The following is an 8,573-nucleotide window of genomic DNA, read 5'->3' on the forward strand; positions in this document are numbered from 1 at the left end:
CTAGGAGCTGGCGCCCATCTGCTGGAGACTGGGCAGCAGCTGTGGAGGAAGAGTACACAAGTACAGTCATTTCTGATGCCTACATCTACCCCTCCTCCAGGTGGTTCACACATTTTCATAAACACTGTAGAAATTCTTTATGTGAATTAGATTTTGTACCCAATTTAATGCTATTCAACAAGTATTTCTGTGGGACCTGTGGTATTAGCACATACTTACCTGAAAGTCTGGGTTACTTTATTATCTTCTTAATCTTGTCAGTGCCATGAAAGATTCCTCAAAGTGCCAAAATTGATCCTGAAATTTTGGTTAGCATACATCTCCTGTCATGTACTTGAAATCATCACCAGGCAATGATATACTCTTACCAAGAGGGTGTTGGATAGGGATGTCAATGTACAGTGGTGTTTGGGTTCGGTTCTAGGAAAATCAGATGCTCAAAATGGGGACAGCCTGTATTTTGATTTTGCAGTCTTTCTAAAATAATACATAATTATTGAGTGTAAAGTAATTATGAGGATGACAATCCTGTTGACATGCACACCCCCTAAAATCTTTTTAAGAATGAAGCTGAGCCGAAACCGGTTTGGCTCAGTGGATAGAGCGTCGGCCTGCGGACTGAAAGGTCCCAGGTTCGATTCCTGTCAAGGGCATGTACCTGGGTTGCGGGCATATCCCCAGTAGGAGATGTGCAGGAGGCAGCTGATCGATGTTTCTCTGTCATCGATGTTTCTAACTATCTCTCTCCCTTCCTCTCTGTAAAAACTCAATAAAATATATAAAAAAAAGAATGAAGCTGAGAATGTGTTTCAACACCAGCTCTTTATTAAAATGAAAAGTTCCCGTTGATAGATTAAATATTTCTTTTGTCTGGACTTCTGCAAAATCCTAACCTAAACTTTATTTCCAACAAACTCTTTTCTACTACTTAGTAGAAAGATTTTGATGTTATATAATATCAAACACTGTACTACATAGAACTAGTATATAGGAAGGTGTTAAAATGATATGGAAGAGGGCAGGTTCTACCTAATATGCCTCTCTTAAGTGAAGGGAAAAGTGAACAACAAATTCTTTAAATGTTGGCAGCTCTGCTTGGGGAATAGCAGACATTGCTGTGGAAATGTGATACAGGAGAAAGTTAATTATCAGAGAGAAATATTTGCTTTTTTTGCTGGTTTATGTGACGTTTCTAGGGACATTTGTCTTATCGATGTCCATTTAAATTTTTCTCAAGATCTTTAAAAGAAGGTGTCATCCATTGCTATATCTTAACACTTGTGTTCTGTGAATTTTCTGAAATTGGGGCAAAGCTAAGATATTAAACAGTGTCATAGAACAAATAGAATTATTTTTTGTGGTAGAGATTGTCATGTTTCTCCATTCTGTCTGTCTAATGTACACAAAACTCTTTGTAATGAATGGTTGAGAATTATGCTTTGAGAACTAGTTATTGTTTACTAGAAGAGTAAAACCAAAAAGCAGATATTTTGATCACTTACACTTTTTATTTTTTTAAAAAAAATTTTATATATCTATTTTATGGATTTTTTTACAGAGAGGAAGGGAGAGGGATAGAGTTAGAAACATCGGTGAGAGAGAAACACCGATCAGCTGCCTCCTGCACACTTCCCACTGGGGATGTGCCCGCAACCAAGGTACATGCCCTTGACCAGAATCGAACCTGGAACCCTTGAGTCCGCAGGCTGATGCTGTATCCATTGAGCCAAACCAGTTAGGGCAACTTTTTATATTTTTTAAAAATCTAGTGGCTTACCACCAATCATACAATAAAATTCAAAACTTCCTATAATATCAGTGGTTCTCATATTTTTTGGTCTCAGGACTCTTATACTCTTTTAAGTATTTTGAGAAGCCCAGAGAGCTTTTATTATATCTATTGCTATTTACTGGAATAGAAGTGAAAACAAAAAAACTTTAAATATTTACTTATTTGTTTAAAAATAAACAAACATTGTTTTGAAGAAAATTTGGCTTTACCCAAATGAGTAGCTGGAAAAGGAAGGGGTATTTTAATAGCTTTTTCAGATAATTGTGGTTATTATTTGATACTTCATCAAAACTTGAATAGCAGTTTCTTAAAGGTTACTTGCCATGTGGAATCCAAAACCATTGGTGAACTTTGCTCCTGTTAACTAGAATCCATTGGTTTGTCTTGTACTCTGACTGGACCTTTTACCCATGTGTGCATGATTCTATAATGTACAGTGGGGCCTTGACTTACGAGTTTAATTCATTTTGAGACCGAGCTCATAAAGGAGTTCGTTAACTCAAATTACTCCATCAACTCAATGAAAAAAATCAGCCAAGAGACAGCTGGTATCTCAAAAAACTCGTTAGTCGGGACACTTGTAAGTTAAGGCCCCACTGTAATTGTATTGTTATTGGAACACATTGGTTCACTGAGTTATGGAACTCTCAAATGCTGACATGTATACCTAATATGCAAAGTGTCCCTTTAGGAGTTCGACCAATCGGGAGTTCAGTCGCTTGCTGTGACTTGAACTGACCACCAGCGGCGGCACGGAATGAAGGAAGGTCCTGGCCGACAACCAGCATCTGGGGAAGGGAGGCCCCGGCCAGTAGCCGGCAGCTGCTAGGGACCCTACCCATGCACAAATTTTGTGCACTGAGCTTCTAGTACAGTAGTTCTCAACCTTCTGGCTCTTTAAATACAGTTCCTCATGTTGTGACCCAACCATAAAATTATTTCCGTTGCTACTTCATAACTGTAATGTTGCTACTATTATGAATCGTAATGTAAATATCTGACATGCAGAATGGTCTTAGGCGACTCCTGTGAAAGGGTCATTCGACCGCCAAAGGGGTCGTGACCCCAGGTTGAGAACCGCTGCTCCAGTACAATATAAAAAATTACATTTATTTAATATCACCAGTCTCATCAGAAACAGTCTTTAACCATTGGGAAGCTCATGGTGGCTTAATAAGTATTTTCAAAATTCTAATTTTTGCTTAAAGGTTTGAATGTTATCATTGGCAATAGTTTTCCTTAAAGTGACAGGCTCACTTTATTTACTTTTGAGAAAATGGCTGCTAAATACCTAAGTGTGAATAACACACTGTGTGTTTTCTCAAGTACAGTAGTATTTCATGGAAAAAAATAAAAAGCTGGCTTGTTCAGCTTTAACACAAACAGTTGCCCAAGTATTTTTTCTCAAGGCAATAATTGTATTTCAGTTTCACCGGAAACGCTTTAAATATACTTCCATTTCATCACACAGAACATTAAAAAAGTTTGTATACTCGAGGATCAAGATTTGATGGTCAATAATTTGCACTCCTTATCTCCCATGAAACAGTACATGATAATGACAGGAATGCACAATACCTGATCTGTTCTCACATAAGCTGTTTCACCACTGTTCCTAATCCCCCAGGTGTGAATGGGGAAGGAAAGGCGACTTGACTGGTCCTTCAGTGCCTGTTCCCTTTGGCTGCTCAGAGGCCACTGGAGTGACTTTCAAGTGGCCGAAGAACCAGTGGCATCAGTAGTAAAAAGGAAAATGCACAGAGCTAGACTGGGAGCTCTTGGGGAAAGCCCTCCCTTTCCTGTGGGAGCAGAGAGAGCTCTTCCTGTGAGGGCTTTTGCTTGTGCTTCACCACTACCGGATGGCCCTGAGGTTTCAGAGGGCTTCAGCCACTTGTACCAGCTTCAGATACCTTCTTACCTATTGTGATCAAAGCCTAATTAAAATCATTCACAGTTTATACAACAGGCGCAAAACAGATGTATTTATCTCATTGCACCTTCCAAAACATACACTTTTATAAAAAAACCAGTTGAGCTTACTTGGAAATTCAAGCTGTCTTTTATTTTTTGCCAACAGACAATTCAAGCCATTACTTTACAATAGTTTGTTTACATTATCAACCTTACTAACATTTTTAAAAATTATTGCTGGTGGTAAAATTTTCCTTTCATAAACATACCAGCCAAGCAAGAGATTTTCCAGCCATGGCTAGGGACATTCAGCTACCCCACTATTGGTATTACCATCTCCTTTTATTCTTACACTCTAATATTGTAAGAGAATATATAAGTTTTAGGGGGAAAAACTTAACACTGGTTCTTAGTAAAGCACTGGAGACACACACGTGTGAGTGTGCTTGGCTACTTGCACTGTGCTCTGCAGTAATTGGAAACGCGACATTGCCCATCCCTAGCAGTGAGGCTTGTTTGCGGTGTAGGTGTGAGTTTCTAGACTGTTCATATACTCAGCCCTGTACACAAAGCCTGTTTTATTACTTTGTTTGAAGAAGGGGGGTGTCTAATGTAGTGGGAATTCATCCATTCAATGTTAAGTACAGACAAAACATATTTCAAAGCCACATATTAAAGTCTCTTTAATTATCCATTTTTTAGATTATTCATATGACTACTTTCCTCCTTTTACATGAATTGCTGAGCATTTATTATTCTTTCCAGTTCATTAAGTCACTAAAATTCTCTACTGGTGCTATAAATAAATATGCCAGACCATGCATTGAGACTAGTTGATAAAGGCAGCTTTGTCCTAGTAATGGAGTCTTTTGCTCCTGGTTGACCCACACTTCTCTTTGAATATGTGAATATATTACATCAAATTTTAGACTTCTAATGAAGCAAAGCCTTGCTCTCAGTACATGTGGAGACTTGCTTTAAGTCCTGCTTTAGTACTTTCAGTTGGTAGCTGCAAGTTGAGTGCAATATTTTAAAACCACATTTGTGTTTAGACATGTTCAGAAGAGCCTCAGGACACATTTAATGTCTAGATTCTTTACTACTGTACCTTGTATAGGCCTATATCTCAGACAGCTGAAAACATCATAGACCTCAGTTGCAGACCATTTTAGCCCAGGAAAAGTTGTATTCCACAAATGCAATCTGGGGTTCTAGATAGATTTGGCAGTGTTGGACTTTATCCTTCCTGTTACGTACTGATTGAAAGCCAAATGTGGGTGTGGTGCTGTTAGCTCTTGTTGGGTGATGCAGCCCTCAGAGAAATCAATCTAATCAGACATTAGGCAAGATGAATGTGGGAAAGTGCTGCAAGAAGTTTAGAAGTGCAGGGAAACCTTCCTTGAGGTGTCTTTGGAATGTACTGTGAAGGATGCATAGGCTTCTGATAGGTAAGGGTTGTAGAGGAAAAGGGGCAGTGAGCTCATTCACAGTATTGGAATATAATTGACCTTTGAACAACATGGGGGTTGGGCACCTGTCCCCTGTGCAGTGAAAATCTGGATATCAACTTTGAATTCCCAAAATCTTAACTACTGTTGACTGGAAGCCTTTCTAATAACAGTCAATTAATAAATGTATGTTAAATGTGTTATAAACTGTATTCTTACAATAAAGTAAGCTAGAGAAAATAAAATGTATTAAGAAAATCACAAGAAAGAAAAAGTAATTTACAGTAGTCATTGAAAACAATCCACATATAAGGGGGCCCACACTTTTCAAACCTGTGTGGTACAGGGATCAGCTGTAGCCTTGTTTGCATTGTGCGTGAATGAAGAGGACTAGGCAAGGTCATGGTGCATCACAAACCATGTGTCTTCCTCTCACTGAGAAAGGGAAGCAGAATTTCTTCTCCTCCTGTATAGATGCTTGGTCTGCAGTCCTGGCAAGATTCTGATAGACCCATCCTCACCTAACATGGTAACCTCTGGGAAGAGCAGCATAGAGTAAGGAGCTGGTTAAGACTTGACCACATGCTCCTTAATCAATATCCCTTTTCATTTTCTTCTTCTTGTGGTATTTTAAATTTTATGAAAGAGTATTACCTTAAGAAAACTGACCTCAATCAGGTCTCCCATATGAACTTTTTTAGTGGATGATGGCATCCTTACTGCTGGCTAGCAAAAAGTTCTTATATATTGATCACCATTTTCAGAGACTATCTGTTCTTCTTTGGCCTTGTTCCACCCATCATCATTACAATGGATCTTGTATGAGTGCATGTAGGTCATAACTTTGATGGAATGGTTGCTTGTCTGTGTGTTATTAACAAAAGTACTAACAGTCAAGTTGCCACTTTTTGACGTCACACACACACATACACACACACACACACACAAATTGATTTCAGAGAGAGGAAGGGAGAGGGAGAGAGAAACATCAATGATAAGAGAGACTCATTGATTGGCTGGCTGCTTCCTGCACCCACCTACTGGGGATCAAGTCCACACGTGGGCATGTGTCCTGACCAGGAATCAAACTATGACTTTCTGGTCACCGAGCCACACTGGCTGGGCTAAAGATATATTTTGACTTGAATGTTTTTATTCTGCTCATTATAGTTAAAGTACATACACATGTAAATACTGTATACCTATTGTTTGTTATATGATGCAGATTGGGGAAACCCAAATTTAAGAACTTATTTCCATGAATAGTCTTGACTTTCTAAGTGAGACTTATTTTAACATTATTTTATGAGCAATTAAAGTCTTTTATTCTGTACCTCTGGGCAGTTCAAGGGCTGACCTACTTATATAGTAGCTTTTAATTAAAAAGAAAACTTGCTGAATATATTGTTAGGATTGAATTTTTTATTTGAATACCTTATTTTCTTAGTTCTGACACATTCAGTGAAGCTAAGTATAGAAGCCCCTCAACTTTTATCCCAGTTACACCAGCATGAGAGTTGGAAGCAACAAGGGAGTACTAATCAGTGCCAAATTATTTTCTGCAGCAAATGGAGGCAGTCTCTGCATGTTACTTGGTGTTGATATTGTTAGGGTTAGGCCAACATTTACAGGACAATGCATCTTTATATTGTGTCTATCACAACAGTCATGGGGAATTATATACTTTAAAGGTAATTAAAAGTAGCATAAAACGTACTTTTTAATTTAGACTTAGAACAGATTTTACTTTGAATTTTTGCCAGAAGCTGGTTTCTATAATAGCCCTCTGTCACTGGCTTTGAGTTCTAGTTGAATTTTTTTGTTAGGCTATGTTTTTATGACTAGGTTTGGAAATAAATGCATGTGCCTTTTTCATTTTCATTTGATGGCTTTCGACTTCAAAAAAAGATGTTAGAAATTGGATATAAAGGTGCCTGTAACTTCATTTGCTTGTTTTTTCTTACAGCACATTTTTTCGTGCTGTAGCAGATCTCATTTTTTAGATCTTGTATTGTTTGCTTAAACTAACCATATTCTAGTCCCAGACATGATAAAAATAAGGGAAGGAGTTTCATTAAATAGTAATTAATTGAGGCTTTTTAATACACATGTGTATAATAGTAGTCAAATCACAAAATTGGTAACTAATCTTTTCTATGTAGTTTTGCTAAAGTAAGAGATGAAAGTTGTTTTTTTTCTCTCTGACCTTGCTTTTTTCAAACCTATTTTGTTCATTCTATAGTGTTAAAATGTTTAAATCTAAAGTAATTTATGTCATGCCGTGGCTGGTGGGGCTCAGTTGGTTGGAGTGTTGTTCCTTATACCAAGAGGTTGTGGGTTCAATCCCTGGTTGGGATGCGTGTAGGAGGCAGCAGATCAGTGCTTTTTTGTTACATCATGCTTCTCTCTCCTTCCACCTTCTTCTCTCTAAAATCATTAAAAATAAAAAGACTTTTCCAGATAGAAAAAAACGAAGAAAGAAACAAACAAAAGAAGAAGGAAATTGCCCTGACTGGTTTGGCTCAGCGGATAGAGTGTTGGCCTGCGGACTGAAGGGTCCTAGGTTCCATTCCGGTCAAGGGCATGTACCTTGGTTGCGGGCACATTCCCACTGGTGAGTGTGCAGGAGGCAGCTGATCAGTGTTTCTCTCTCACCGATGTTTCTAACTCTCTATCCCTCTCCCTTCCTCTCTGTAAAAAATCAATAAAATATGTTTTTTAAAAAAAGAAGAAAGGAGGGAAGGAGGGAAGGAGGGAAGGAAGGAAGGAAGGAAGGAAGAAAGGAAGGAAGATTACATTAAAATAATCCTATCTAATAATAGACAAACATGGTAATTGACCATACCTTTGCTACGCGTCCCATTGGCTAATCAGGGAAATATGCAAATTAACTGCCAACAAAGATGGCAGTTAATTTGCATACGTAGGTGCAGTGCTGGGAGGTGAAAGGGGAAGGACGGAAGAAGCCGCCTGCTGGTGATCGGAAACCCAGGTGGCAGGCAAGAGCCGGGTGGCAGGGCAAAGGTGATCGGAGAACCGGGGCCGCCTTTGCCTGCCCCCGGCTGGTGATCGGAGAAGCCAAGCGGGGCAGGGAAGAGGCAGCCGCTGGCAGCTGCCTCTTTCCTACCTGCCCCCACCCCCGGCCGGTGTTCGAAGAAGTACCTGTATTTATTTTTTCAAAGTACCTGTATTTTTAATAATTTCTTGACATGGTAAAAGAATTTTACATTACAATCCAAGGGTGGTGGGGTGAGGAGAAGGAGCAGCAGAACAATCCAACAAACAAAAAGGGAAACAGAAATGCATAGTGGAAGGGATTTGAAGGGTGGGTAGGGGCATTGCCCAACTAAAATGCAATTGGTTTGTTACTGAGTACTATTCATGGGAAGACAGCATCCTGACTCCTTCTCTATACAGCATAT

This window comes from Myotis davidii, unplaced genomic scaffold (genome assembly GCF_000327345.1).
Source record: "Myotis davidii unplaced genomic scaffold, ASM32734v1 scaffold32, whole genome shotgun sequence".
Taxonomy (NCBI): Eukaryota; Metazoa; Chordata; class Mammalia; order Chiroptera; family Vespertilionidae; genus Myotis; species Myotis davidii.